General features: G+C 46.9%; 1 protein-coding gene across 1 annotated transcript in view; it reads right to left on the bottom strand.

Annotated features, from left to right (window-relative positions):
* UNC13C (unc-13 homolog C) overlaps positions 1–26,599 on the bottom strand; it is a 524,308-nt gene that overhangs the window by 263,499 nt on the left and 234,210 nt on the right. The window lies entirely within an intron of this gene.

The raw sequence follows: 26,599 nt of genomic DNA, 5'->3' as shown, positions 1-26,599 counted from the left end.
TTTCTAGAAATTCCTGGCACAAGGAATCTTTCCATCTTGTTTCTCTCAAAGGAAACCAAAGAGCATTGATTCTGTTAGTGTATAGGGCAAGTAAATATGAAACATCTAAGTGTCTCCCAGGTGTAAGTACATGGAATCAGCATTGATTGCAAATTGTACTGCTTTGTGAATAACTCAGATGAACCTATGAATTCTGATAAGCTAATGAGAGCATAACATTAGTTGTAAGTTCAGAGGTTTTTTTTCCAAACTAGCACAAATAATGAAGTAGCATTAATACACAAGATTTGAAGTGAACTGGAGTACACATTTAACACTTATTGTTGATATAAAACATTCTGGAAATATGGTTTGTATACGGTTAAGTGGGAATGCAAAACTGGAAGGACCACTCAAGATATAAAGTCTGGTTTCCAACATTCACAGGTAACTACATAATAATAAACATTTGCACCAAAGTATCCACAAGACAATCCATTTTGGGTCACCTTGCAAATTACAGACACAAAACAATGAATACCATATTATAGTCATGGGAATGCTACAAAAACAACATCTCATGTTGTTGTTGAATTCATCTTCTGCCATCTATCCACATTAGGGGTGTGCGAAATGCGACATATTTGAGTTGGATTTGGATTCAGCCTGAATCGGGGACAGTGATTTTATTCATTGATTCAGATCACTGTTCCCCAATTTGATCTGGGTGAATCTGAAGATTCGATGACGATTCAGAGAATCAGCAGTTCAGCCATAGACACAGCTTTAAAGGTTTTTTCTACATACCTCGAGGTACCAGCTGCAGCTCATGAATGCTACAATGCTGGGGTGGATGGAGTGTCCCACAGGAGCATGGGGCCCCCCCCCCACATGCTTGGTGGTGAACCTAGGAGTGGACCGGAAGTACTTCTGTGGGTCTGCTGCCGAGTGTGTGGGCCCCCCCCCCGCACCCTCCAGGTGATTGGCCACAGGGGGACCCCAGGTGCCCTCCCAGACCCAGGAGGCACCAGTTACTAAGCTGAGAGGCACGGGGGGGGCCCCCAACATGCTCCCTGGTGGGCCCAGAAGTGGACCGGAAGTGGAGCAGAAGCACTTCTAGGTCTGCTTCTGAGCATGCTAGGGAGCCCCCTGTGCTTCTGTGGGATGCTCCAGCTGCCCCAGCATCACAGCATTCACAAGCCACCTCATGTCTGTTAAGTGACATTTTTAGCCATGTACAAACAAAAGAACTCATGAGTGTATGTATTTCAGGATTTTTCTCCCACGCTAAAAATGGAAGCTTCAGGAGAAAATAACTTGAGAACAATAAGGTGTAAATCACTCCTGGGTGAGTTTCTCCTGGGAAGGTGAATTTCTGTACACATTCTCTTCTGTGAGAAGCCACAGCATAGTTCTCCAGTACCCCAGGGTGCTTTGCTCCTGCTTCTGCACTCTCACTCCAAGAGATTGTGTGTTGTTTGCTGAACTCTACTGCTTCAGGGAAGCAGGGAGCAGAATACACCCCCTTCACAGTCCCTATATTGTGCTGCAGGGAAACAGACTGATACTGAGTAGGGGTCCCCTCATTGTGCAGCATCAGCACTGCTAGCTCTCTGCTCTTTGAGGGCTCAGTATTCAAATGTCTGCTCAGGTGTTGCCAAGTAAGTTTTTCTACTAGAAGAACAAACCTGGAGTAATTTTCCCAGATCACTTGAATACATATATACAGACTTTCTCTGCCTTAATATCTGTTTTTTGTCAGGCTGAGTTTTAATTTTAAGGGGGAACCCCTTGCCTCCTCTATCTCTCCCAACTCTCAGGATCATGTGGTGAGATGCTTATCTCTGAATGCCACAGCAAGTAACCAGTACTCCCTTCCCTCCAAACATCTTGTTGCCCCTGCCTCCTGCTGTCCCCCAGCCAAAAGCAACATAACAGCTCTCTGCTCTTTGCCTCTGAGGTCAAAGCTCTCCTAATAGTATCGTGCTCATTCAGAAAGGGAAGCACCTGAGAGGAGAGGAGTGCTATCTTCTTCCTAACATGCTAGCTCCCACAGCGCACACAATTTTAGGGGGGGAAATGGGGAGGAAGAGAGATAACACCCAGCTTCCCTATTTTCCCACCTCCTGCTGGAGGGAAAATTCTATCTGTGAAGAAGGAAATGCTCTTTTGTTGGGAAGACAAGGAAACCAGGACTCAGAGTGTATGGGGAGGATAAAAGGTAGGGAGCATGTGGCATAAGGGATAGTAAGGGGAATATAGGCTGCTTCTGGGGGAAGGAGAAGGGATGGAGAAAGTGGTTGTCATGGATAGGGCCCTAGGACAGAGGAGTAAAAGAGACAGAGCAAGAGACCTTCTGGGAGGGGTTTGCCAAAAATGCCTGTCATTTTTTACACAGGTGGCAATTTTTGGTTGTTTTTCTTGCAGCCCAGCTCCCAGAGTGATGTGTTTGTGTAACAACCTCAGTTTCCTTTTTCATTAATCAAGCTTCTAGTCTTTGTTGTCACTAAGAATCTTAAAAATATGAACCCTAATGCTTTAAAAACCTGGCAGCAGGTTTATATAAAATACAGTATTGATTATTATTAGGCCAATCTCATGATTTCTGTGGCCTAGGTCATGATTACTGAACTCCTGAGTTGGCAAAACTACCACTCAGTTTTTAGTCAGAAACTTAAACCTCAAGTATTGGTATTTAGACTATAACATCTTTGTGGGCTAGAAATATCTCTCATTATACTCTATAAATTCCTATAAGGTCAAAATGAAAATGTGTATAAAGCCTCCATGAGGAAGTCTTCTATGAGGTATGCTGTTGGTGTTTCAGCCTACACTTATATTCTTTTCTAACATATTCATAGACAAAATGGGAAAGCAGGATAGGAACCTGCACTGCAACCAAGTGCCATGTGGATACATGAGAATTCAGATGCACAGTAGGTTGCACTCTGGCTGGGTATATGTGTGTACTGGAGCATAAGCCCCAAAAATGGAGCCCAGAGAAAACAAGGGGAGGAAGGGCCCTCACATATTTTAGTTCAATAGCCTAATGGTTTGGGAAATCAGTCAGGTTCTAGGTGAGGGAGTTTGGCCTTATATCAAAATCCCAAAGGAGGGTTGAATTTATCTCTCTCTCTCTTCCCAATGCAGTGGTCTAACCATCAGGCCAGATAGCAGTCACTTTCTAGTCCCCCTCTTGAAGCTGAGCCATTCAACACCACTTTATCAGGGAAAGGCTGGAATTTACCTTAGATCAAGGGTGGGCAATTATTTGGGCTGGAGGGACACTTAGGAAGTTTTGGTGAGCTGTCATGGATGGCAAGGGAGAATGGATCAATTCCAGTCTTCCCCCCATTTCCAGCAATCATTTCAACTAAGCCACAAACTTTCCAATTTGTTTTTTCCTCCTGGCTCTCCATACCAGCCTTATCTAATTAGGAAAGACTATAGGCACTTAAGCATGAGCTCATACCCTTGATCTCAAGCTGGATTCCAAGTGCGACTCTCTCATGCTCTGTCAATAAATGTTCTAAACAATGTCCTACTCTTATTTTAATTTAAAACAGTTTTAGCTTTCCCCCCTAAAATAAAACATGAGAGATGTAACCAACTGAACCTTGTAATTAAAATTAATTGCATGGAAAACTTTTAATACTGTACTTTTCTAATTACCTAATCTAATAATTTTATTTTTAAATTACAATTTGCAAGAAATAAATAATTTACTTATGTAGGCACAAAAGCCTCCCACCAAAAATTCCTTTTATTCAGCCTTTGTCATTTTAAAGTATGTTGTGTGATTCTTAATAGCTAAGGACATAGAGTATTCAGGGGAGTGTGTATGGTTACTGGGTTCAATAAAACCCTGTCTCCCAACCCAGATCCAGAAGGTGGGGCTTGAATATCTGGCAGAAGTTGTGTTGGATACACAAGTAATGGGAGCTCATGTCAAAGTAAAGCTGGGAGTCCTTCACTTACATCCCACATATCTGGGACCTCTTTCCTAGGAAACCTTCCACACTTGCAGGAAAGGATGTGTGTGACCCTTTCTCAGAACATAAAAGGATTTTCATTTGCAGGCTTTTCCCAGTGCATTCCCAATTCAGGGCTCCAATCTCAAACAGCTGTGTGCTTAGGCAGGTGGTGCCATATTAGTGCATAACATACATCTCTTGCTATTCACATTCAACATGCTTTGTAAACATTTACTGACATCCATGTGAGTTATATCATCGGGTGCTGTTATCCTCAAATAAGGAAACTAAGTTAAACAGCAACTCTATGATAAAGAATAGAATTATAAACTGGCATTTCCTTACTACCCGGCTCATCATCATGTTACTAGATACTAGTTACCTTTCAGTCAATGCCAATATATTTCAGCAGCAGCTTTATTTAGAAATAATTTGCTGTTATAGCATTTCAGGGTATGCCATAGATATTTCTAAAAACCTGGCACAACCACCAACAGATGTGTATGCAATTGCAGCCAGAGAGTGGGATGATTTTCAAAAAAAATTTCAGGTAACCTTCAAGGTTAATAGACAAGTCTACTGATTTACTCATTGTACGTGTTTGGAGATTAATGTTTAAAATTGCAACTGGCATTAATCAGTGCAAATAGAGATAATAATCATTACAACTTTGTTCTGAGAATTAGATGAAACATCCAATTATTTTACATAGAATTCTTTTGCTGCCCTTCAATTACTTCCATAAAATCTTTTATACAAACTTGACAGCTAATGGGAAATCACAAAAAACCTTCTAGTCCATCTCATTTTCTGTTTTATTTTTATTCACCCTATCAACAGATCCTTAAGACATACAGTCATTTCACAGCGACTTTGCCTTAAAACTAGGGGTGTACTGATGGAGATTTTGGGGACTGATATTGATATCTGATTTTTAAGGAGGCATGTTGGCCAATACTAATCTGATTTATGATACAGCTGCATGCAGCTGGTAAGTCTGTTGTGGTGGAAGGGCAGGGGGGAAGGAAGGGGCATGGGGGGAAGATCAATGCCTCTGTGGTGAGGGAGGAGTGTGGTAGGGGCCGATGCTGCCCAGACGAGGTGGGGCAGGTTGCAGGATGGAGCTGTGGCTTGTCCAGGGGATGTAGCGGGGGGGGGGGAGATATGCCTCCAGGTCTGCATGGGGTGGGGCAGGTGGGTTGCAGCTATGGGCTGGAACCAGGGCTGTGCCAGTCTCTTCTCGGTGGGGGGTTGGGTTTAGGGTGGGTGGCAGTGGTGCTGGGAGTGAGGTTATCAGAGGGGCTGCAGCCACCCCATGTTTCACTGTAGCCCTCCTATAGCCTCCCCTCCTCGTGCTGCTACTGTCTACCCAGTGCAGCCCTGGCATTTCCTGGTGTGTTGCTGGAGGTGGGGAGTTGAGCTGGGGCTGTGCTGGGAGGGGAACCTATAGGGGTCTATGGCAAAATTTGGGGTGGCTGAAGCTCCTCCTGTAGCCCTGCTTCCAGCACCAATGCCACCCACCCTGAGCCCAGCCCCCACTGAGAAAAGCCTGGCACAGCTCCGGCTCCAGCCCACAGCTACAGCATGCCCACCCTGCCTCATGCAGACCGAGAGGCACATGTCCCCCTGCATGAACCATGGCTCCATCCAGTACCTTACTCTGCCCTGGCTGGGCAGTGCCTGCCCCTGACCCACTCCATCCCTCACCATGGGGGGCATTGATCTGCCTAAACACATGGGCTTTTATCAGCCAAATTATCAGCCTCATCAGGCTGATTTCTGATACAGCCAATTTTCTTTATATTGGTGCCGATCTGATATCAGCCAATGTATTGGTGCATCTCTACTTAAAATCTAATGGTACCTGTTTATTCCATTAAGTTCTGAGATGTCTTTGCACTGATTATATTCTTTTTTGTGCCATTCATGATCTTTTCATGGTGCATAGTATACAAATATCAAAGGGTCTGTCTATGCTACATCCATGTTGTGGCTGGGGAAGGATGTTTCCAAGCACATCATACCTACCTGCTCCTGCTTGCATGCATTAAATGCAGAAATGTAGTAGTGAAGCTGTTTCATGAGTGTCCTAAGGGCTGCATTCAAGCGTGTCAAGCAGGTCTTTAGAACTGTCTCAGGGGGATGCCCCTCCATGAGGTTTCACTGCCACATTTTCCAATTAGAAAATTTTCAACAGATGCCAGAGCCCCACCTCCACCAAATATTTTCAGAGCTTTCTGTGAAATGTAAGTTCCAATATTTCAGCACATTGCATGCATCACCTTGCCTGTCTTTACCTGCTATTCTACCAAATACTTTACATAAGGAAATTGTTTCTGCCCTTTAACATTCTAGATTTTTTGTGCAGAGGGAATGAGAATGATTTCTGTACTGAGGTGCTCCACACTGTTAGTCTAATCTCTAAAAAAGAGAAAAATAATATACACATAAAAGCAAATAGAAATATGAGCAGAAGGTGTTGGACATATTCCAAGTTATTACAAGTAAGTAGTTATCCAGCTTAGCAGCAAGCCTTTCATGATTCAAACTGTATAGTGCAAAGTTATCATCATCTTTCAAAAACATATAGAATAGTTAAATATAATTAAAATCTTGTGACTCTTACTGTTCTAGAATACAGTAGGAGAGAGTACTTTGGATACTATATGGTGACTTCAAATAGCAGATGAGATGAGATATCATACTGGCCTTTCATTTCTACAGGCTTTTGTTCCACATAGGCCATGCATACCAGAAAGGCAGTGAAGTGTGAAGTAGCCTATTTTTCTGTGCATCAGCGCATCACAGCTAAAACTGTGCTAATGCACAGTACAATTAGTCTACTGTGTGTTAAGCATCACAAAACAACCGTTCACCTTTGCTACTGCACATTAGCATGGGCTAATGTGCCTTTATGTAGTACCTTATATTCGGGGTACTAAACTTAATGAGCAGTAGCAAAGGCACATTACTGAACATATAGGTGAACCCATAGAGTTGTACAAACATTTTTTTCACATTAACATTTTTCATTGTTCTGTATCCAGCTTTCTTACTAGTAAGGTTTCTGCCATATTGCTATTAACACCTCAGAAAGAGGGAAGACTAGAAATGTCTCATGGTTTGGATGGGGACATAGTATTTATCTTACAGAAACTGTTCTTTTTATGTTTCCATCTGCAAATGAAAATATATTTTTGAGAGAAAATGGACACTCTCCATAAAATTCAATGGTAGGTGTAAAATTAGAAGTATTTGGAAACCTCCATTTTCAATTTTTTTTGCATTTTGTTTTAATGGCATTTGCTAACCTCTACTTAACATCTAAGTAATTAGAGACATACATGAAAATTTGTTGGTACTATTTGCTATTTTTTTTACTTTTACAAGAGCAACTATGACAAATTTTGACTATATGATCATGCTTGAGGAAGGAGAAGTGCACTGCCTTGGAGCAGTATGAGAGGGAGAACAGTATCACTCTAAGGGCTTGACCAGGCTGCACATCAGCCTGTGGGTGATGACAGACCCAATCAGGCAGTCGCATGGTACCCAGGACGCTGCCTGTTTGGTGTAGGGCTAGGCATTCAGGGTATAAGACAGGCCCTGAGACCAGAGCCAGGCAGTTGCAAGTGGGGAGCCGAAGGGTGAACATCTCCTGGCTGGAGTACTGCTGCTTCCAGAACACCTGGATGTCAAGGGTAGGAACTATAGGGATGGAGGAGGTTCCAGGAGCATGACCTGAAACTATAACCTGCCGGGGAGGATGGTGTGGTGGGACTTCCTGTGGAGGGGTGGTCCCCAGGAAATGCCATACCAATACCTCCCTAGTGGATGGTGAGTATGGGGCACTGGAAAACCTCAGCCTCCGCTGCCTTGCAGGTGACCCTGTGGAGGGGAAAGGCTAGGGGAACACACCCCAACAGACAACTGACGCCCAGGAAAAAGCCAACCTATTAAATAGGTACTTTGCGTCAGTCTTTCACCAGTCCCATGGGACGCCCATGCCTGCTGTGGGGCAGGGAGATCTGGGTGATGGGGATCCCCTACCCTCCATAAATGCTGACCTCGTGAAGGAACACCTTGAGAAGCTGGATACCTTCAAGTCAGCTGGCCCTGACAATCTGCACCCCAGGGTACTCAAGGAGCTGGCGAGCGTCATAGCCCAGCCCCTGGCACGGACTTTGAAAACTCCTGGCGCTCTGGTGTAGTGCCCGAAGACTGGAAGAAGGCCAATGTGGTGCCGATCTTCAAGAAAGGGAGGAGAGTTGATCCGGCTAACTACAGGCCCATTAGCCTGACTTCTATCCTGGGGAAGATCTTAGAAAAGTTTATTAAGGAGGCCATCCTTGAGGGACTGGCCCAGGCTAACATTCTAAGGGATAGCCAGCATGGGTTTGTTGTGGGTAGGTCTTGTTTGACCAATCTCATTTCCTTCTATGACCAGGTGACCTATCACCTGGACAAGGGAGAAGAGATTGATGTCATATATCTTGACTTCAAAAAAGCTTTTGATCTGGTATCCCATGATCACCTCTTGGCCAAACTGCCCAGTTGTGGCCTTGGCTCCACCACAATCTGCTGGCTGGGAAATTGGCTTCGTGGTCGGACCCAGAGGGTTGTGATTGATGGCAGTCACTCATCATGGTGTCCTGTAACCAGTGGGGTCCCTCAAGGCTCTGTCCTGGGACCCATACTGTTCGACATCTTCATTAATGATGTGGACATTGGAGTCGGGAGTGGACTGGCCAAGTTCGCCAATGACACCAAACTTTGGGGCAAAGCATCCACGCCAGAAGATAGGCGGGTGATCCAGGCTGACCTGGACATGCTCAGCAAATGGGCGGATGAGAACCTGATGGTGATTAACACCGAAAAATGCAAGGTTCTCCACCTTGGGAGGAAAAACCTGCAACATCCTTATAGGCTCAGCAGTGCTAAGTTGGATAGCACTACAGAAGAAAGAGAATTGGGGGTCATTATTGACCACAAGATGAACATGAGCCTGCAATACGATGCTGCGGCTAATAAAGCGACGAAAATGCTGGCTTGCATCCATAGATGCTTCTTGAGCAAATCCTGGGACATCATTCTCCCCTTGTACTCGGCCTTGGTGAGGCCGCAGCTGGAGTACTGCATCCAGTTTTGGGCTCCACAATTCAAAAAGGATGTGAAGAAGCTTGAGAGAGTCCAGAGGAGAGCCATGCGTATGATCAGAGGTCAGGAAAACAGATCTTAGGATGATAGGCTGAGAGACATGGGACTCTTTAGCCTGGAAAAGTGCAGGCTCAGGGGTGATCTGATGACCACCTATAAGTTTATCAGGGGTGACCACCAGGATCTGGGGGAACGTTTGTTCACCAGAGTGCCCCAAGGGATGACTAGGTCGAATGGTCACAAACTCCTGCAAGACCATTTCAGGCTGGACATAAGGAAGAATTTCTTTACTGTCCGAGCCCCCAAGGTCTGGAACAGTCTGCCAGCGGAGGTGGTTCAAGCACCTATATTGAACACCTTCAAGAGTAAATTGGATGCTTATCTTGCTGGGATCCTATGACCCCAGCTGACTTCCTGCCCTTTGAGCAGGGGGCTGTACTCAATGATCTCCCGAGGTCCCTTCCAGCCCTGATGTCTATGAAATCTATGATGTCTATGAAAAGCACAGGGCCAAGGCCCACAGAGTGGGGCTTGAGGCCCATGGGGAGTAAGGCCCAGAAGCCCTACTGAGGGGGCAAAGTAGTGGCCCTAGTGAGGAGGTGGAGTGAGAGCCAGAGGCTGTTTAGAGTAGGGTCCATGGGGGAAGTGGAGGCTGAAGGATTGCACATAGGCCAGCCGGAGTAGAGGCTGAATGTGGGGCAGAGAATGAGTGAGCCCAACAAGGACTAGAGTGGGCCTAGGAGAGGCCAGGATTACCGATGTGGTCCATGGGCTCAGAAGGTGGACCTGTATGAGAGAGAATGCTAGCTGCCAAGAACCTACCCATAAAACCTCAACTGGTCAATGCTGGGATCGAGATAAGGATGGTTGAAGGGCCAGAGTATGCACTGTGAGGGATGGCCAGAGCTAGAGTCTTGGAGTCCCAACTGGCCTAGAGGCAAGGTCAGAGCCTGCCAGGCGAAAGGTCCCAGAGGGGGCCACTGCTGAGAGGCAAATGGGTCTAGGTGTGTTTGCAGCCCAGTATAAGGCCAGAGGTTAGGCTATCTGAGTAGGATGGCTCCAGGTCAGACTGGAATATAATGAGGCTCAGTGTGGGGCAAGAGCCATATAATCTGGCCCTTCAGTCGGGCTTAGGGAGTGGTGTGAGATGCATGGGTGCAAGCCGATTGTGCCCCTGCACCCCAAAGCCCCCCAGCAACCCCCAACATCTGTGGAGTGCCCCTGCTGACCCCCAGCACAGCCAGAGGTAAGCAGGCCCGTGATGGGAGGGGACTAGCCCAGCTCAGATATAGGGAGGCAGCTGAGAGGAGCTGAGGAGGGTCTCACCCTGCCCTGGCTCCTATTTTACCCAGTCCCACAGGGAACCATGCAACTAGAACCTCACAAACAGGGGTGCTTCTCTGCCAGGCACACTAGTTAGTGCAGGAGTTTGCACAGGAGGGTGAGCGGGAGGGCCTGAGGCCCTGCTGGTGAGTCCTAGGGAAGCTAGTCCTATCAGCAGCTGGCCTCCCAGTTGCATGATGTGGATGGTCACACATCGCACCCTGAGGGTCCCCTCAGAGTCTGTGGCTTCCCCTTCTGGCACCTCAGAGGCCTCCACCCAGACAGAACCCATGGTCCTGGGCTCCACACAGATGGAGCCTCTGGTTCTCAGTTGCAGGGACTGCCTGGCACGTTTCCAGGATCCTGGGACCAGGAGCATAGCCACTTCCCCTTGCAGGGTTTGCTCCACTTTGGAAGGCCTGCTGCACCAAGTTCCCCTTTCCTCTGGGGCTTTGCAACAGGTATAAACCTCTTGCAGCCCCAGTAGAGCCTGTGGAGATGCCAGCTCCTGCAGGCAAGGCAGGAACACACACCCCTACTCTCCCTAAGATGAAATGCAGAGTGCTCATCATGGGAGACTCCCTCCTGAGGGGGCAATCTGCCACTCTGACCCCCTAGCCCATGAGGTCTGCTACTTCCTGGGGGCCCACATCCAGGACATAGCCAAGAGGATCCCCAAGTTTCTCTGGCCCTCCGACCACTACTCTATGCTCCTCATCCATGCGGGCACAAATGACACAGCTCAGATCAATCCCAGCCAGGTCATGAGAGACTACAGGGCTCTGGGAGTGGGGGTTGGGGGCACAGGTGGCCTTTTCCTTGCTCCTTCTGGTTGTGGGTCATGGGCTGAGGAGGGGGAGACAAGTCAAGGTAGTCAACCAAAGACTGCAGTGCTGATGTCATCATGAAGGCTTTGGCTTCCATGATCACAGTCCACTCTTTAGTGAGAAAGGCAGTGGTCTGCTGGGGAGAGATGGCCTCCACCTCTCCACTGGGGAGGAGGCTCTTCTCAGCCAGACTGGCTGACCTGCTTGACTGGGCTTTAAACTGAGCACATTGGGGGTTGGGGGGGAGGATTACCGCCACTGCAAGCCCACTGGGCAACCCTTGTAAATCCAGCAGGCTAAGGCACTCAAGGGAACCCACCCCTACCCTAGACCCAAAATGATCTGTGCCCTAGCCCCAGAACTATCTATGGGGAAGACAAGGGCCCTCAATGGGACACTTGTCTGTATACCAATGCTAGGAGCTTGGGGAATAAACAGGAGGAACTGGTCCTCCTGCTAATAAATAATGACTATGACATCATAGGGATAACAGAGACCTGGTGGGACTCCACCTATGACTGAGCCACAGGTATACCCTGTACAGGTGTGATCGTGCAGATAAAAGGGGTGGGGTTGTACCTCTCTATGTCAAGGACAGCCATATGTTCCTGCAAGTTGACACTGGCACCCAGGAAGGATGACTGGAGTCTCTCTGGGTTAAAAAACATGATGAACGTGACACAGGGGACATCATGGTAGGAGTCTGCTACAGACCTCCTAACTAGAAACAAGAGCTGGACCAGGAATACACCAGGGAACTGGCTGAGGTGGCATGCTCTCAGTGCACGGTTGTCACCGGAGATTTTAAGTACCTGGACATCTAATGGGAAGAGCACTTGGCCAAATCCGATCAGTCGCAAAGCTTCCTTATGCGCATGGATGAGCTCTACCTGACCCAAGAAGTCTATGGGCCAATGAGAGGTAAAGTGTTGCTGGACCTAGTACTGGCCAGAGGGGATGATCTAGTTAGTGACCTAAGAACCGATGGAAAGCTGGGTGACAGTGAACTGATCGCCTTTACTATCCATCGCAAAGCTGGCAAGTCAGTCAGCAATACAGAAGTCCTTGACTTCAAGAAAGCTGACTTTGATAAGCTCAGCAGGCTCATTGTTGAGGCCGTAAGGGACCACGACTTGACAGGCAGAGGAGTCCAAAAGGAGTGGTCAAGGGAGTGATCCTGACAGCACAAGGAATGGCCATCCCATCTCAGAGGAAGCTTAGCAAAATGGCTCAGCAGAGAACTTGAGGACCTCCTGTCACGGCATGGGGCCCAGGAGCGGTTGTGATCTCACTAGCACCCCCTACCATCTCAATTAGGCAATCCAGCACCCTCTATCCTCGCCCGCCACATCTTTGCTGTTATATGGTTCAATTAGGGAGGCTGCCTTTTATCTCCTAATACACGGTATATGCTGAACTATCCCCGGTTCTGTATGGGGTGACTCGGTACCCCCAGCCTTAAGGGCTATGCGTGCCTTCTAGCTCCCCTTTAGCACACCCCAAGCCTCACAGCTCTTCCAGATGTTGTCAGGTCCTTTGCTTATCTGCGCTCTGCCCGGCGCCCTTGGGCTTGTCACACAACCGGCACCCCTCTCTGGCGCCCCTTGGGCTTGTCACACGACCGGCACCCCTCTCTGGCGCCCTTGGGCATATCACGCAACCGGCGCCCCTCTCTGGTGCCCCTGGGCTTATCATGCAACCCACGCCCCTCTTTGGCGCCCCTGGGCTTGTCATGCAACCCGTGCCCCTCTTTGGCACCCCTGGGCTTGTCACGCGACCGGCGCCCCTTTGTCCATTAGCCCTCTCGGGCTTACTAACCGTACTCTTATCAGTTGGGCGCAGGCGGCCTAAGCCTTACCTGGCCCCTTTGGGCTCCTGTCAATAATAATTATCCAATTAGGCTTAGGCAACCTAAGCCTTACCTGGTCCCTCTGGCCCTTCTGGGTCCTGTCAATAATGAGTGTCCAGCTAGGCTCAGGCGGCCGGAGCCTTACCTGGACCCTTTGGCTCCTCGGGGTTCCTATTACTGTGGAAACCTTCCGGAACGCCTTCTAGGCCGCACCCCTCTTGGGGTGACTGTCAATCATACAGCAACCTCTTGGGGTTGCTTCTTACTACATGTGCCCCGCCTGGGACCTCTCTTCAACACGTGCCCGCTCCCACGGCTTCTTGGCACCTTCTCTGGGCTCTATATAGCCACTGACTCACCCTCGCCAGGCTAGTCACCTTTACAGCACCCACCCTAGGCTTTCACTCATGTGGCTCCCACACCTGGAGCCCAACACAATTCCCTACAGGCTTCACTCTGGTGCTAGGACCCTTGGGTGGAGTCCTCTGCCCCACTCGGGCCTCTCACTATCGCCCATACGGGGCTACTTGCTGTGCCGCTTCAGCACTGAACAGCTGTGCCGTCCCAGGCACCACTCGTTTGCCCACACAGGGCACTGGGAACCCCCAAGCAACTGGGGAGTTCCCGTGAGGCCTCCTCACACCCCTACAGCCTCACCCGGTCCTCCGGTGTTAACTCAAAGCAATAACATAAGCCAATCATCTACAACTTAACAACAAGAAACCTCCTGGCTTATCACATAAGGTCCATGCTCAGTTGGCTCTCTAGCTATGACCTCCCAGCCTGGGTTCTCTCTACCCTTACCATGCCACTTGGGTGGTCAGACTGCAACCATCAGCTCTGCTTTGCTCAACTCTCCCGCAGAGCTACTGCTCCTGCGGCTGCCAGAAGGGAACTGCTCTCTAGGCTCTGGCCTGGGCTGTTTATAAAGGCCCGGCCCTGCCCCCTTCCGGTCATGTGACCCACACAGTTGCCGCAGCAATCAGCACCTGAGCTGCCCTGGAGATTGGCCGCTATCCTTCTCCACTACTTAGGAACAGGGCACCTAAGTGCTCCTGTGACACCTCCTACATCTCAAAAGAGAGACTTATAAAGGATGGAATGCTGGAAGTACCACCAAGTACCACTCAGCATTGGTCCATACCTGCACGGAGCGGATCAGGAGAGCCAAGGCTGCAACCGAGCTCCATCTGGCTACACATATCAAGGATAACAAAGTCCTTTTTCAAATATGTAGGGCATCAGAAAAGAAGCAAGGATAACATTGGACCCCTGCTGAACCAAATGGAACAGCTGATAACCGACACTCAGGAAAAGGCCAATCTGCTCAATAGGTATTTTGCATCGGTCTTTCATCAATCTAATGGGACTACTTTGCCTAGAAAGACATTGGATGGCCAGAGTGAGGACGTATTTATACCCAGCATCAGTGTATTTATACCTAGCATCGAGAGGCTGGACACCTACAAGTCAGCTGGTCCTGACAGATTACACCCTAGAGTACTCAAGGAGCTGGCAGGTGTGATAGTCCAACCATTGGCAAAAATATTAAAAAATTCATGGTGATCAGGTAAAGTACCTGAAGACTGGAAGAAGGGTAAAGTGGTACCCCATCTTTAGGAAAGGGCAGAAAGTAGAATCTGGAAATTACAGGGCAATCAGCTTGACCTCAATCCCCAGTAGGATTCTGAAGAAAATTGTCAAGGAGACCCTTCTGGATAAACTGGCTGAAGGCAACATCCTGAGGAATAGCCAGCACAGGTTTGTCGCAGGTAGGTCTTGCCTGACCAATCTCATCTCCTTCTATGACCAGGTGACATATCACCTGGACAAGGGAGAAGAGATTGACATTATATATCTGGACTTTAAAAAAGCTTTTAATCTGGTGTCCCATTACCTCCTCACAGAAAAAATTGGCCCACTGTGGCCTCAGCTTCACTACAGTCCAATGGCTGGGTAATTGGCTCCGAGGTCGGACCCAGAGAGTAGTGATTGATGGTAGTGAATCATCACGGTGCTTCATGACCAGTGGTGTCTTTGGACCGGTTCTTTTTAACATCTTTATTAATGATGTGGACATTGGTATCAGAAGTGCACTGGCTAAGTCCACCGATGACACTAAATTTTGGGGCATAGCATCCACACCTGAGGATAGGCCTCTGGAGTGATCCAGGATGACTTGGATAAACTTAGTAAGTGGGCGGATGCAAACCTGATGACATTCCATATTGATAAATATAAGGTATTCCACCTCGGGGGGGGGGGAACCTGCAGCATGCTTTTGGCTCAGCAGTGCTACACTTGCTAGCAACACAGCTGAAAAGGACGTGGGGGTCATGACTGACTGCAAAATGAACATGAGTCACCAATGCAATGTTGCAGCTGGTAAAGCAAACAATACTCTGGCTTGCATCCATAGATGCTTCTCAAGTAAATCTCAGAATGTCATCCTCTCACTGTATTCAGCCTTGGTGAGGCCACAGCTGGAGTACTGCATCCAGTTCTGGGCTCCGCAATTCAAGAAGGGTGTTGAGCAGCTTAAGAGAGTCCAGAGGAGAGCCACACATGTGATCAGAAGGCAAGAGAACAGGCCTTACGAGGAGAAGCTGAGAGCCATGGGACTCTTCAGCCTGGAAAAGTGCAGGCTCGGGGGGGACCTGGTGGCTGCTTATAAGTACATCAGGGTATACATGAGGATCTGGGAGGTCTGTTCACCAGAGCGCCCCAAGGAAAAACAAGGACCAATGGTTATAAACTCCTCCAAGACCATGTTTGGCTGGACATAAGGAAACACTTCTTTACTGTCCGAGATCCCAAGAGCTGGAAGAGACTCCCTCCAGAAGTGGTGCATGCACCTACTCTGGACTCATTCAAGAAGTGTTTGGATGCTTATCTTGCTGGGATCCTTTGACCCCAGCTGACTTCCTGCCCCTCGGGCAGGGGGCTGGACTTGATGATCTTCAAGGTCCCTTCCAGCCCTAATGTCTATGAAATCATGCCATCTGTGAAGCATGGAACATGGTGTAGGGACAGTACAGAGCCAAGTATTATGCCCTTGGCATCTGGCATTAAGTGGCAAGCCTCCCACCTAGGAACAGCTATTTATCTTTTCAGCTGCATCAAAGGCATAGCAGGTGAGTCAGGTGGGAGGACTGCCCTAGGGAGGTGGGCGGGCCAGTTACTGGGCCAGCCTTAAGATGGCCCCCTGTCACAGAGGGAAACAGCAACAAAGGCTCTGAACAAGTGTCTGTGGGATCCTGCTCAGGTTCAGGCAGCATTATTTAAGCCACCTAAAACTGAGTCAGGATCACCACATACAAGCACTTACGCATGCTGCCTTGTGGCAAGCAGCAGTGAGGGGATCTGGTGGATCTACAATTGGCAGGGTCGTCAACCCTCCAGGATTGCCCTGGAATCTCCAGGAATTAGATATAAATCTCCAGGAGACTGCTGAGAGTTTCACAGCATTCATTAAAATAAATATTAAACGTTGAAGCTGATTCATGAAGTAGTACAGTGGGTTTTTAAACTGTAACAGTAATGTGCATTTGCATTCCTGATGTAATGTCTATGCACTGTAATCTGTAACTGATATATGCAAGTACGCAGGCATGTTCAGTCATTAATGTAATTATCTCATGTGATGAAACCTTCAAACAACTGGCAACCCAGATATTTGGTGGGTCTGGGAAAGGGGGTTAGGTCTAAGATGGTCTGGTGGGTGTGTGAGAAGGGTTAGCTGGTTGATGGAGGGCTAGTTAGGGAATGGGTGTGTGGTGGAAATATCCTGGTCAGTCAGCAGAGCCCCAAAATTGCAAAGACTGGCTTGGCTTTCCTGGAAACATGTGCAAGAATTCCTTAGGTTGAATTTTATTTTGGATTAACCTAGGGGCAGGCAAATTATGGCCTGCAGTCTGGATTTGGCCCACCAGGCATTGTATCCAGCCTGCAGGACCCCTGAAAAAATATAGAAAATTAATTATCATCTCCCCTGGCTGCATGTCAAAGATGGCAAGGCATCAGCAGCAGTAGGACTGAAGGGAAGCTGTGGTAGGGCCCAGCAGCCACATCAGCAAGGCCTGCCTGGCCCCACCTCAACCCCAGCCCCCAACCTGAAGCCTTTGCCTAGCAGAGGCTCCTGGCCTGGTGGCCCTGGGACTGTTCCCTGCTTCCCTCCACTTGAGATCACATTCTTAGCTGAGTTGCAGAGGGCAGGGCGGGGGGAGGGAGGGACTGCCAGAGATCACCCTAGTCCTTGGGGCTGTGCTAAGCCAGCTCCTGCTGTGTCCTGCAGTCCCAGTGACACAGCCAGGAACCACATGGTGCTAGAGTGGCCGATGGGTGGGGAGAAGTGGCAGTGGTAGGAGGAAAAGTAAGGAAATGGTGGTGGCAGCAGCAGCAGGTGGAGGAGTGAGTGACAACGAGTGGGCAGGCATGAGCACAGCGACAGCTGGGTGGGAGCAAGGGGCCCATGCCAGTGTCCCAAGACCAGGGCCCGGGCTGGCAGGGGCTCTATGCAGCCAGGCTGGCTGCACCAGCAGCTGGTTAGTTGGTCCAACATCCTGGCTAGCATGGTCCCTCTTGTTCTTGCTGAAGCAGAGAAATTCCTAGATAATAGGAATGTTTGGTCCTTTGTCTGGCTGGTCACCTGTGTTTGTGGTAGGAGCTTTGTCAAGGAGGTCTTCTACCTCAAGTGTGCTCCTAGGATATGTTAGCACAATTTCATTTTGCTTGGTGCAGCACATTATGTAAGGAACATAAACCCAGATTTGACCTGAATGTGGGAAAACTTCAATTACAAGTAGGATTTATCTTTAAAAAATGCAAAAGGAAATTGTGTTTTTAAATAAACTGAGGAAAATTCATGATTTACTAGCTCTGAAATTCTGTTGGTAATTGGTAAAATGTCCAGAATATTTTAAGGAATGGTAAGATCACTCAAGCAACTGCCACAAGGAGAATAACTACATGGGAGAATGTGGTGATTCATTCATTAGATGTCTTATAAAAGAAGGTTTGGATTCACTGGGTGCATCCAGAAGAGCATGGTCATGCTGTATGTGGCACTGCAAACACACTGACAGCACCACATACTACATAGTCCAGTGTTCTCTGCCCTGCAAGGACACGCCGCCTAAGTGTGTGCTGCTTTGTTTGGTTGGTTTTTTTTTCCTGCAGGGTTGTTTTTTTTGTTTTTTGTTTTTTTGACTGCTGGATATCCAGGGTAAAAAAAAAAAGCAGAGGGAGGGGGGTGAGGCTGAGAACAGAGCAACCATGCTCAGGCAGCATGCACTGCTGAAAAGTGGAGCTGGCTGTCTGGAACTGTGGTGCAGCTGCTGGCCAGGCTTCATCCAGAAGTATTGCCATGGCTGCAGCCCTGGAAGGCTGCCAGGACCCTAAGTAAGGCTGCTGGGGGCAGCACAGTGCTGGCCCCAGCCTGTTCTAGTGTACCTGGGGTAACTTGCCGTGCTCCAAAGTGCACGTGGTATGGGCGTTCCCCAGAGACAACTAGCTGCAGCAGAAGGTGCACTGCTGCTACTTGTCTCCAGGGAACCAAATTTCCATGCATGTTTAAATGTGTCCATTATGGGTCTCAGGTCCAATAGTGCAGCTGTGGGACTGAGATCAGTTTTACAGATCCTCGGTGTACATCCCTGCTTTCTATATTTCTGGAAGATTACTTGACTGCAGTTTGACCTACCTGATTTTGCAAAAGGTCACCAAAAGAAATTTAATGATGAAAATTTCCAGTATGACCTAAGACCTAAAGATTATCCACTGTGAAGGAATATGACCAGGGCTGTCCCTGGATGTGGGGGAGGGGTGAATTGGGGGGACTTCCATGGGCCCTGTGCTTTGGGGGGCCTGCAGAGTGGGGTGGAGCAGTGGCAGTGCGGAGCTGGGAGGAGCGGTGGCTCCACATCCAGCCACTCACTACTCCACCCCCGATGCTGCCACCAATGGCGGTAGCTGCTTCTTCAGCTCCAGGGCCTGTGGGATCAGAGCAGAAGTGGGGCCCTGCATGGGATGATTTGCCCTGGGCCCCGCACCCTGCTCGGGTCAGCTCTGGATATGACCATGCTGACTACCCTTAAACTCTTGACTCACTAACTGGCCCTGCTGGCATGATGGCTACTAAGTGTAATATATGAGAAATGATTCCTATAAAACAAAGTTCATCCATAAGAAAAGTGTAACCTGCATACACCAACATCTTCAACAAGATCAGAATGGTTACTTATATGCTACAGACAGTAATATTGTATAAATACCTATATCTTTCACTACTATGTCAATATGCTGTACTGGATAGAACTTGGGTTCTTAGACTGACCAAAAACTAGTTCTTCAAAGTCTCTTAAAACAAGACAACAATAAAATTTATTTGAGCATCTATTGTATTCATTTGATGAGCAGATAATTTTGAACTTAAATCCATCGATTTAATCTAACTGTAACTTTAACTATATTTTCCATCTTAATTTATTACATGGTTCACTAATTTAACTTAGTAATATAATTTCTTAAGTGTATATTTGATTTCTCACCTCTTTTAAATATAATCCAGAGAAGTATTATGAACAGGTTTATTCTCTCAAATTGCAACATAGATCATGACAGCTGGAGGTAGAGATACCCTAGGTAAGAAATCTGCAATTCAAACAGTTCTGCTTTCAAATGAATATGCCACAAATTGCCAAAGTACAAGGATACATTTTCCTGTCCCCCAAACAGTCCCTGCAAAAAGGAAATGATGACTTGGCTCTTTTCATTTGAACTGAATGTCAATGGTTTCATTGATTTTAACGAAAGCTGGATCAGAGAGTAAGTTAAAACATCTCTTACTTGCTTGGTGAATAGCATAATGACATTGTAATAATGTAGTAAAAAAATCACATAGGGTCTGATTTTTCAGAGGTGATGATCTGCCATTGACTTCAGTTAAAATTGTGATTGCCTGGTACCTCTACAAACAGGCACAGCCATTTTATTTTTTGTAACTATATTACAATGTAAGTTCACAACCAACCTCCTGTATCTATGACTAATATCATTCCTGCTAGTATGCCAGGTTTAACCTCTGAACTGATACAGATACCTGTAGAGCATGCTAATTAACGTGCACTTCCTAAAGTAACAAAAGCTATCATGAAAATGACCTTAATGGGTGATTTGCATTATTCACATAATGAAGTGAAGGCTGTCAAGAAAAAAGATATGGCATAGCTAATGCTAATTAATCTGCAGGAATGAGAATCATACTGTTGAGGCATGAGTCTTACGTGTTAACCTGTCCTGATCCCTGCTAGTGAGTGGAGAAGATGCAATGGGTTTTGGAGTTATTACACTTGACTCCACTGTAAAATACTTCCAGGACTCTAAAAAATAATTTTGGTTTCTTCTAGAGTATTTGATTTGGTGTTTTTAAATGGGGAAGAAAGGAGTTTGGGATGGGGAAGGGGAAAAACAGCAGCGTCTTCCACTGGGAGGCAGTGTGTCTGATTTGTAGCTATTTTCAAGGTTAAAGTTTCTCAATCCTACCATGCCATGCATTTGAAACATGCATCAGAATCCTAAAGCTGCAGTGCAGGACACAAATCCTTAGGAAAAGAAGACAGAGGATCACTGAACTTTCATCAATGTTTCTTTGTGTGCAGTCTGGGTCAGATTCTATTCTACCTTTTTAGATACATAAGTGAATTTAGGTGCCTAAGTATGATCTTATTTCACCTTGTTTTAGGTCCCAGAAATTAATATAAAATGTGGAAGTTCTCCTTCTCCTTGCTGCTTTTTCATGACACTGTCTTATGAGTAAGATGATGGTATATTACAAAAGTAGATGCATTAAAGTATTATCAGAGATTTTAACAGGGTGAAATAGAACTATACTGTAACAGGGTGATTTATCCCTTTAAGAGGAAAGAGCCTTGTTGAGACAGTTCAGATGCAGCATATTTGGATAATGAAGGAGTGTTTCACTAGGAGCTTAAAACTCCAGGGGAAACAATAGAAAATAAGCAGCCAGATAGAGAACAATTTGCAAACTTGAGGCAACTGAAAGTAGATCAAGCTTGCTTCCAATAAATGGCCAGATTGCTGTGCTGGGGACAGATGCAAAGAGATTCCCCCCTAGTGCCCAAAAAGATAGGAGCTGGGTTTGTTTGTCTGCATTGTGTGCAAGGGTGGGCATATGGGCTTACCACCCATCCACTTCCTTGGCTGTGGGCTCCCCTAGCTCTGCAGGCTACACTGAACCACACTATCCTACTCTGCCCTACTCCATGGGGTGAGGGCAGAAAATGAAAGCCAGAGAAGGGAGGGGGAGCCTGCAGACCTGAGCTGCACTAGCAGCCAGAGGGTTGAGAGCATGGCAGCCAGGGGGATCCCAAAGGCTTCAGTTTAACCCCTTGCAGGTGACATGCGGCCCCTGAGCTGCTAGTTGGACAGCACTGGTCTCATTCATGACATGTCCTTACACAGCTGGAGATCTACTTAAATAATTTCTGACAGGATACTGTCTAATCCTTAACTCTTCCTGCAAAGGACCCAAACAGTCTATGATTTCATAGATTTCATAGACATTAGGGCTGGAAGGGACCTCGGGAGATCATCGAGTCCAGCCCCCTGCCCAAAGGGCAGGAAGTCAGCTGGGGTCATAGGATCCCAGCAAGATAAGCATCCAATTTACTCTTGAAGGTGTTCAATGTAGGTGCTTGAACCACCTCCAATGGCAGACTGTTCCAGACCCTGGGGGCTCGGACAGTAAAGAAATTCTTCCTTATGTCCAGCCTGAAACGGTCTTGCAGGAGTTTGTGACCATTCGACCTCGTCATCCCTTGGGGCGCTCTGGTGAACAGACGTTCCCCCAGATCCTGGTGGTCACCCCTGATAAACTTATAGGTGGCCATCAGATCACCCCTGAGCCTGCGCTTTTCCAGGCTAAAGAGTCCCATGGCTCTCAGCCTGTCATCGTAAGATCTGTTTTCCTGACCTCTGATCATACGCATGGCTCTCCTCTGGACTCTCTCAAGCTTCTCCACATCCTTTTTGAATTGTGGAGCCCAAAACTGGACGCAGTACTCCAGCTGCAGCCTCACCAAGGCTGAGTACAAGGGGAAAATGATGTCCCGGGATTTGCTCGAGAAGCATCTATGGATGCACGCCAGCATTTTGGTCGCTTTACTAGCCGCAGCATCGCATTGCAGGCTCATGTTCATCTTGTGGTCAGTGATGACCCCCAAGTCTTTTTCTTCTGTAGTGCTAACCAACGTAGCACTGCCGAGCCTATAAGGGTGCTACAGGTTTTTCCTCCCAAGGTGGAGAACCTTGCATTTTTCAGTGTTAAACACCATCAGGTTCTCGTCTGCCCATTTGCTGAGCTTGTCCAGGTCAGCCTGGATCACCCGCCTATCTTCTGGCATGGATACTTTGCCCCAAAGTTTGGTGTCATCGGCGAACTTGGCCAGTCCACTCCTAACTCCAATGTCCACATCGTTAATGAAGATGTTGAACAGTATGGGTCCCAGGACAGAGCCTTGAGGGACCCCACTGGTTACAGGGCACCATGATGAGTGACTGCCATCAATCACAACCCTCTGGGTCCGACCACGAAGCCAATTTCCCAGCCAGTGGATAGTGGTGGAGCCAAGGCCACAACTGGGCAGTTTGGCCAAGAGGTGATCATCGGATACCAGATCAAAAGCTTTTTTGAAGTCAAGATATATGACATCAATCTCTTCTCCCTTGTCCAGGTGATAGGTCACCTGGTCATAGAAGGAAATGAGATTGGTCAAACAAGACCTACCCGCAACAAACCCATGCTGGCTGTCCCTTAGAATGTTAGCCTGGGCCAGTCCCTCAAGGATGGCCTCCTTAATAAACTTTTCTAAGATCTTCCCCAGGATAGAAGTCAGGCTAATGGGCCTGTAGTTAGCCGGATCCACTCTCCTCCCTTTCTTGAAGATCGGCACCACATTGGCCTTCTTCCAGTCTTCGGGCACTACACCAGAGCGCCAGGAGTTTTCAAAGTCCGTGCCAGGGGCTGGGCTATGATGCTCGCCAGCTCCTTGAGTACCCTGGGGTGCAGATTGTCAGGGCCAGCTGACTTGAAGGTATCCAGCTTCTCAAGGTGTTCCTTCACGAGGTCAGCATTGATAGAAGGTAGGGGATCCCCCTCACCCAGATTTCCCTGTCCCATAGCAGGCATGGGCATCCCGTGTGACTGATGAAAGACTGACGCAAAGTACCTATTTAATAGGTTGGCTTTTTCCTGGGCGTCAGTTGTCAGTTGCTCCATCTGGTTTAGCAGGGGTCCAACATTGCCCTTGCTTTTCCTCCGGCTCCCCACATATCTGAAAAAGGACTTTTTGTTGTCCTTGATGCCTGAAGCTAGTTGGAGTTCAGTTGCAGCCTTGGCTTTCCTGGTTTGGTCCCTGCAGGACCGGACCAGCGCGGAGTAATCCTCCTTGGAGGTGAATCCCGTCCTCCATCCTTTGTAGCCTTTCCTTTTTAGCCACAGTAGGTCCGCTAGGTCTCTGGAGAGCCAGGGGGGCTGCTGTGCCTTCTTGCTGCCTTTCCTCCATGTTGGAATAGATTTAGCTTGTGCATTGAGGATCGCTTCCTTGAGAAGCAACCACTCTTCTTGAACTCCCATCTCCCTAGGGTCATGGTCCCTGAGTATTTTTGTCTTGTGGTAAAGATATTACCATTTCTAAAATTAACACCAAGCATGAGAGGTTTTGCTTCCCTGGCACTGAGTGAGAAAACTAGGACATGAATTACTATTGTTGTGCAGTTCTGAACTTTGAATGGGGAAGCACAATGATGGCCTGAATATCCCATATCCTTTGGAAAGATACAACAGCTACTACAAAGGTATTTTTCATTAACAGGTAATAAAGGGAACAATTACTAGGAGCATCAATTCCATTAATTGAAACACAGGTCCCAACAGGGAAGGAACCCTTAAGGAATCTTGCCACTGGCTGGCAGGAAAATACAGTGCTACCCTGAACAGGAGGAGGTGCTGTTGCTCGACTGAAACATATAGAACTGAAACTCCACATGTTGAGTAAATATTGCTGAACTGAGTAACATTAAGGGACAGAGTTGATTCTAGAAGGAGAAAATGCCCAAGGAGAAATCACTTTTGCTTATCTTTATAAGTTAGTCTGCTTGAGAGTTTCCTGTTCTGTAGCAGAAGGTACTTCAGCTCATCAGTTTCTTTTAGCAGACATCATTGAGCCAGTATCCAAGCTTTCAGATCTAATAAAATGAGGCCATGAAATGTAGACGAAGTAGACAGGTGCCTAGTAGAATTTTCCAAAGTACATAGGAAATCCCTGAGGACTTGGAGACCAGATGATCTTCTCAAGGCTGCCTGCATAGCCTTTGTATATGCCACTGTCTGAGGCATCTGTCTCAGCCTGGAAGGATGTGAGAGCTATTAACTGTCCTTTGAACATGATGGCCTTTAGTAGGGCTGTACGAGGCTTCAGTCCCTGATTTGGTTCAGTGGAGATTCAGCCCAATTCGGTGGCTGAATCTCTGAGTCTGAATTGAACCAGAGGACCCTTTAATCTCACCATATTGAATCGGAACCCTCTGAATCGATTCATCAAGATTTGGTGATTCGGCCATAGACACAGCTTTAAATGTTTTTTCTACATACCTCTAGGTAGTAGGTGGCTTGTAAATGCTGTGATGCTGGGGTGCATGTAGTGTCCCACAGAAGCATGGGGGGCTCCCCCACACACCCCTGGCAGCACATCCAGTCCACTTCTGGGTCCACTGGGGAGCATGCAGCACCCCCCCACCCCCGGCTTGGTGACTGGTATGAAATTCCAGGAAAATGTTTTTTAGTACTTATTCAGCTCCATCTCTTTTTTAATGATGAAAATATGAGTATTATTACATTATTTACTAAAAAAACCCTATGGTTTCTTCTTTAGATGAAAATTTAATCCGTCTCATTTGCATTCCATCTAAGTGAAAAAGGTTTTACGAGACCTCAATTCAAAAGCGTGAAACTTACTGACACATTCACATCTCTAGTTTACAGCATATTTGAATTAAAGAAAGAACCAGATTTAAAATGTTAGTGCTATGAAAACTTTCCAATACAGTTTTCATTTAAACATGAAGAAATTAAATGCATAAAAATTTAGCATAGTCTTTTTTCAGCTAAAGATGCATGACTGATGCACATTCATCCCATAGTGTAATAGTCATTTAGTCTAGAAGCAGTTAGAAGAGAACTTTGAGAAGCTTAGCCAGACCTGTTTTTTGAGGAAGGTAACATCATCATCCTTTGCTTGGCCTTTGCATTCATCATACTATAGTAGTTTTGTTTTCACAAGGGAAAGGTAGACATTTACTACCCATGTACTGTGTATGTACAAACTATTAATATCTTGCTAAAATTCAGTCATTTGTGAACCTCAAAGAATAGCAAGCTATCTAGTTAGAGTAGCACAGTAGGTAATAATTAGAATGTTTCTTAGCAAAATGCAAGAATATATAACACCAAGAAAAAGATAAATTATTTTGAGGGGCAAATAATTTACTGCATAGGGCAAGGGAGTGAGAGTCAAAGCTTCTAGGTTCTATAATACTGTGCAAGAGTTTTCCTATATCTGCCTGGGATATACCACCACTGTTTGAGAAATGTTGGGCTTCATGAATGAATTAAGCCTGATAGGCCAACCTGCTTTGAGATCCTTGGAGAAGGAAGACTAAGGAAAAGTGCCCTTCTGTTTTCTAATACTTACAAAGTATAATAATTCACAATGTGGCAGAAAATGAAAAAAATACTCATTAAAATAATGTAATGTGTTATATTCTGCAATAAAAATATTAGAGGTTTATGTAGCTTAATATTATAAGGAGAGAGAGTTAGTTTTGAGAAGACAGAGGAAACAAGATACATGTCCTGATTAAAAATTCCACAACTTACGTGGTGTGAATGAATGCAGTAGGATTACTATAGTTTTCCATGTGTGTAATTAAGAAATGAACACACTCCTTTTGACTAAGTACAGACAGTCAGAAAGCCTGAGGATGAATCACTTCAATCTTCACAGGTTAGTCTAAGCTGCATAGATTGAACCAATAAGCAAGTGAACAGACATTCACTTTTGATTCCAGAAATACAGTTACATGCCTGCAGTGGCTCAGGCCAGAAGCCAGGGGGTGCCAGAGCACTTTTCCCTGCTCAGCTGGGGCAGACAGCTTGGGCCAAGGCTAATCCACCCACCCTGCAAGTGGGGTGGGGAGTTGTGGGGGAGGTACAAAGTATGCTGGGAGGTTGGGAGATTGTAAACTAACTTGAATCTGGAGGGGATCTGGAATAGAAGTTCACTAAACTGGCTTAACCTAGATCAGAGACTACATCCATCCAGGTTTATCTTAAACCAATTTCAGCCATTTTGAAAGTGGATTATGTACACTGAACTTCTATTGTGTTATGGATTTGAACCAGTTTCTGATCA

Source organism: Crocodylus siamensis, chromosome 15 (genome assembly GCF_052110815.1).
Source record: "Crocodylus siamensis isolate JL-2025a chromosome 15, ASM5211081v1, whole genome shotgun sequence".
NCBI lineage: Eukaryota > Metazoa > Chordata > Crocodylia > Crocodylidae > Crocodylus > Crocodylus siamensis.
Note: the sequence above shows the minus strand (reverse complement) of the source record. Positions and strands in the feature narration are given on the sequence as shown.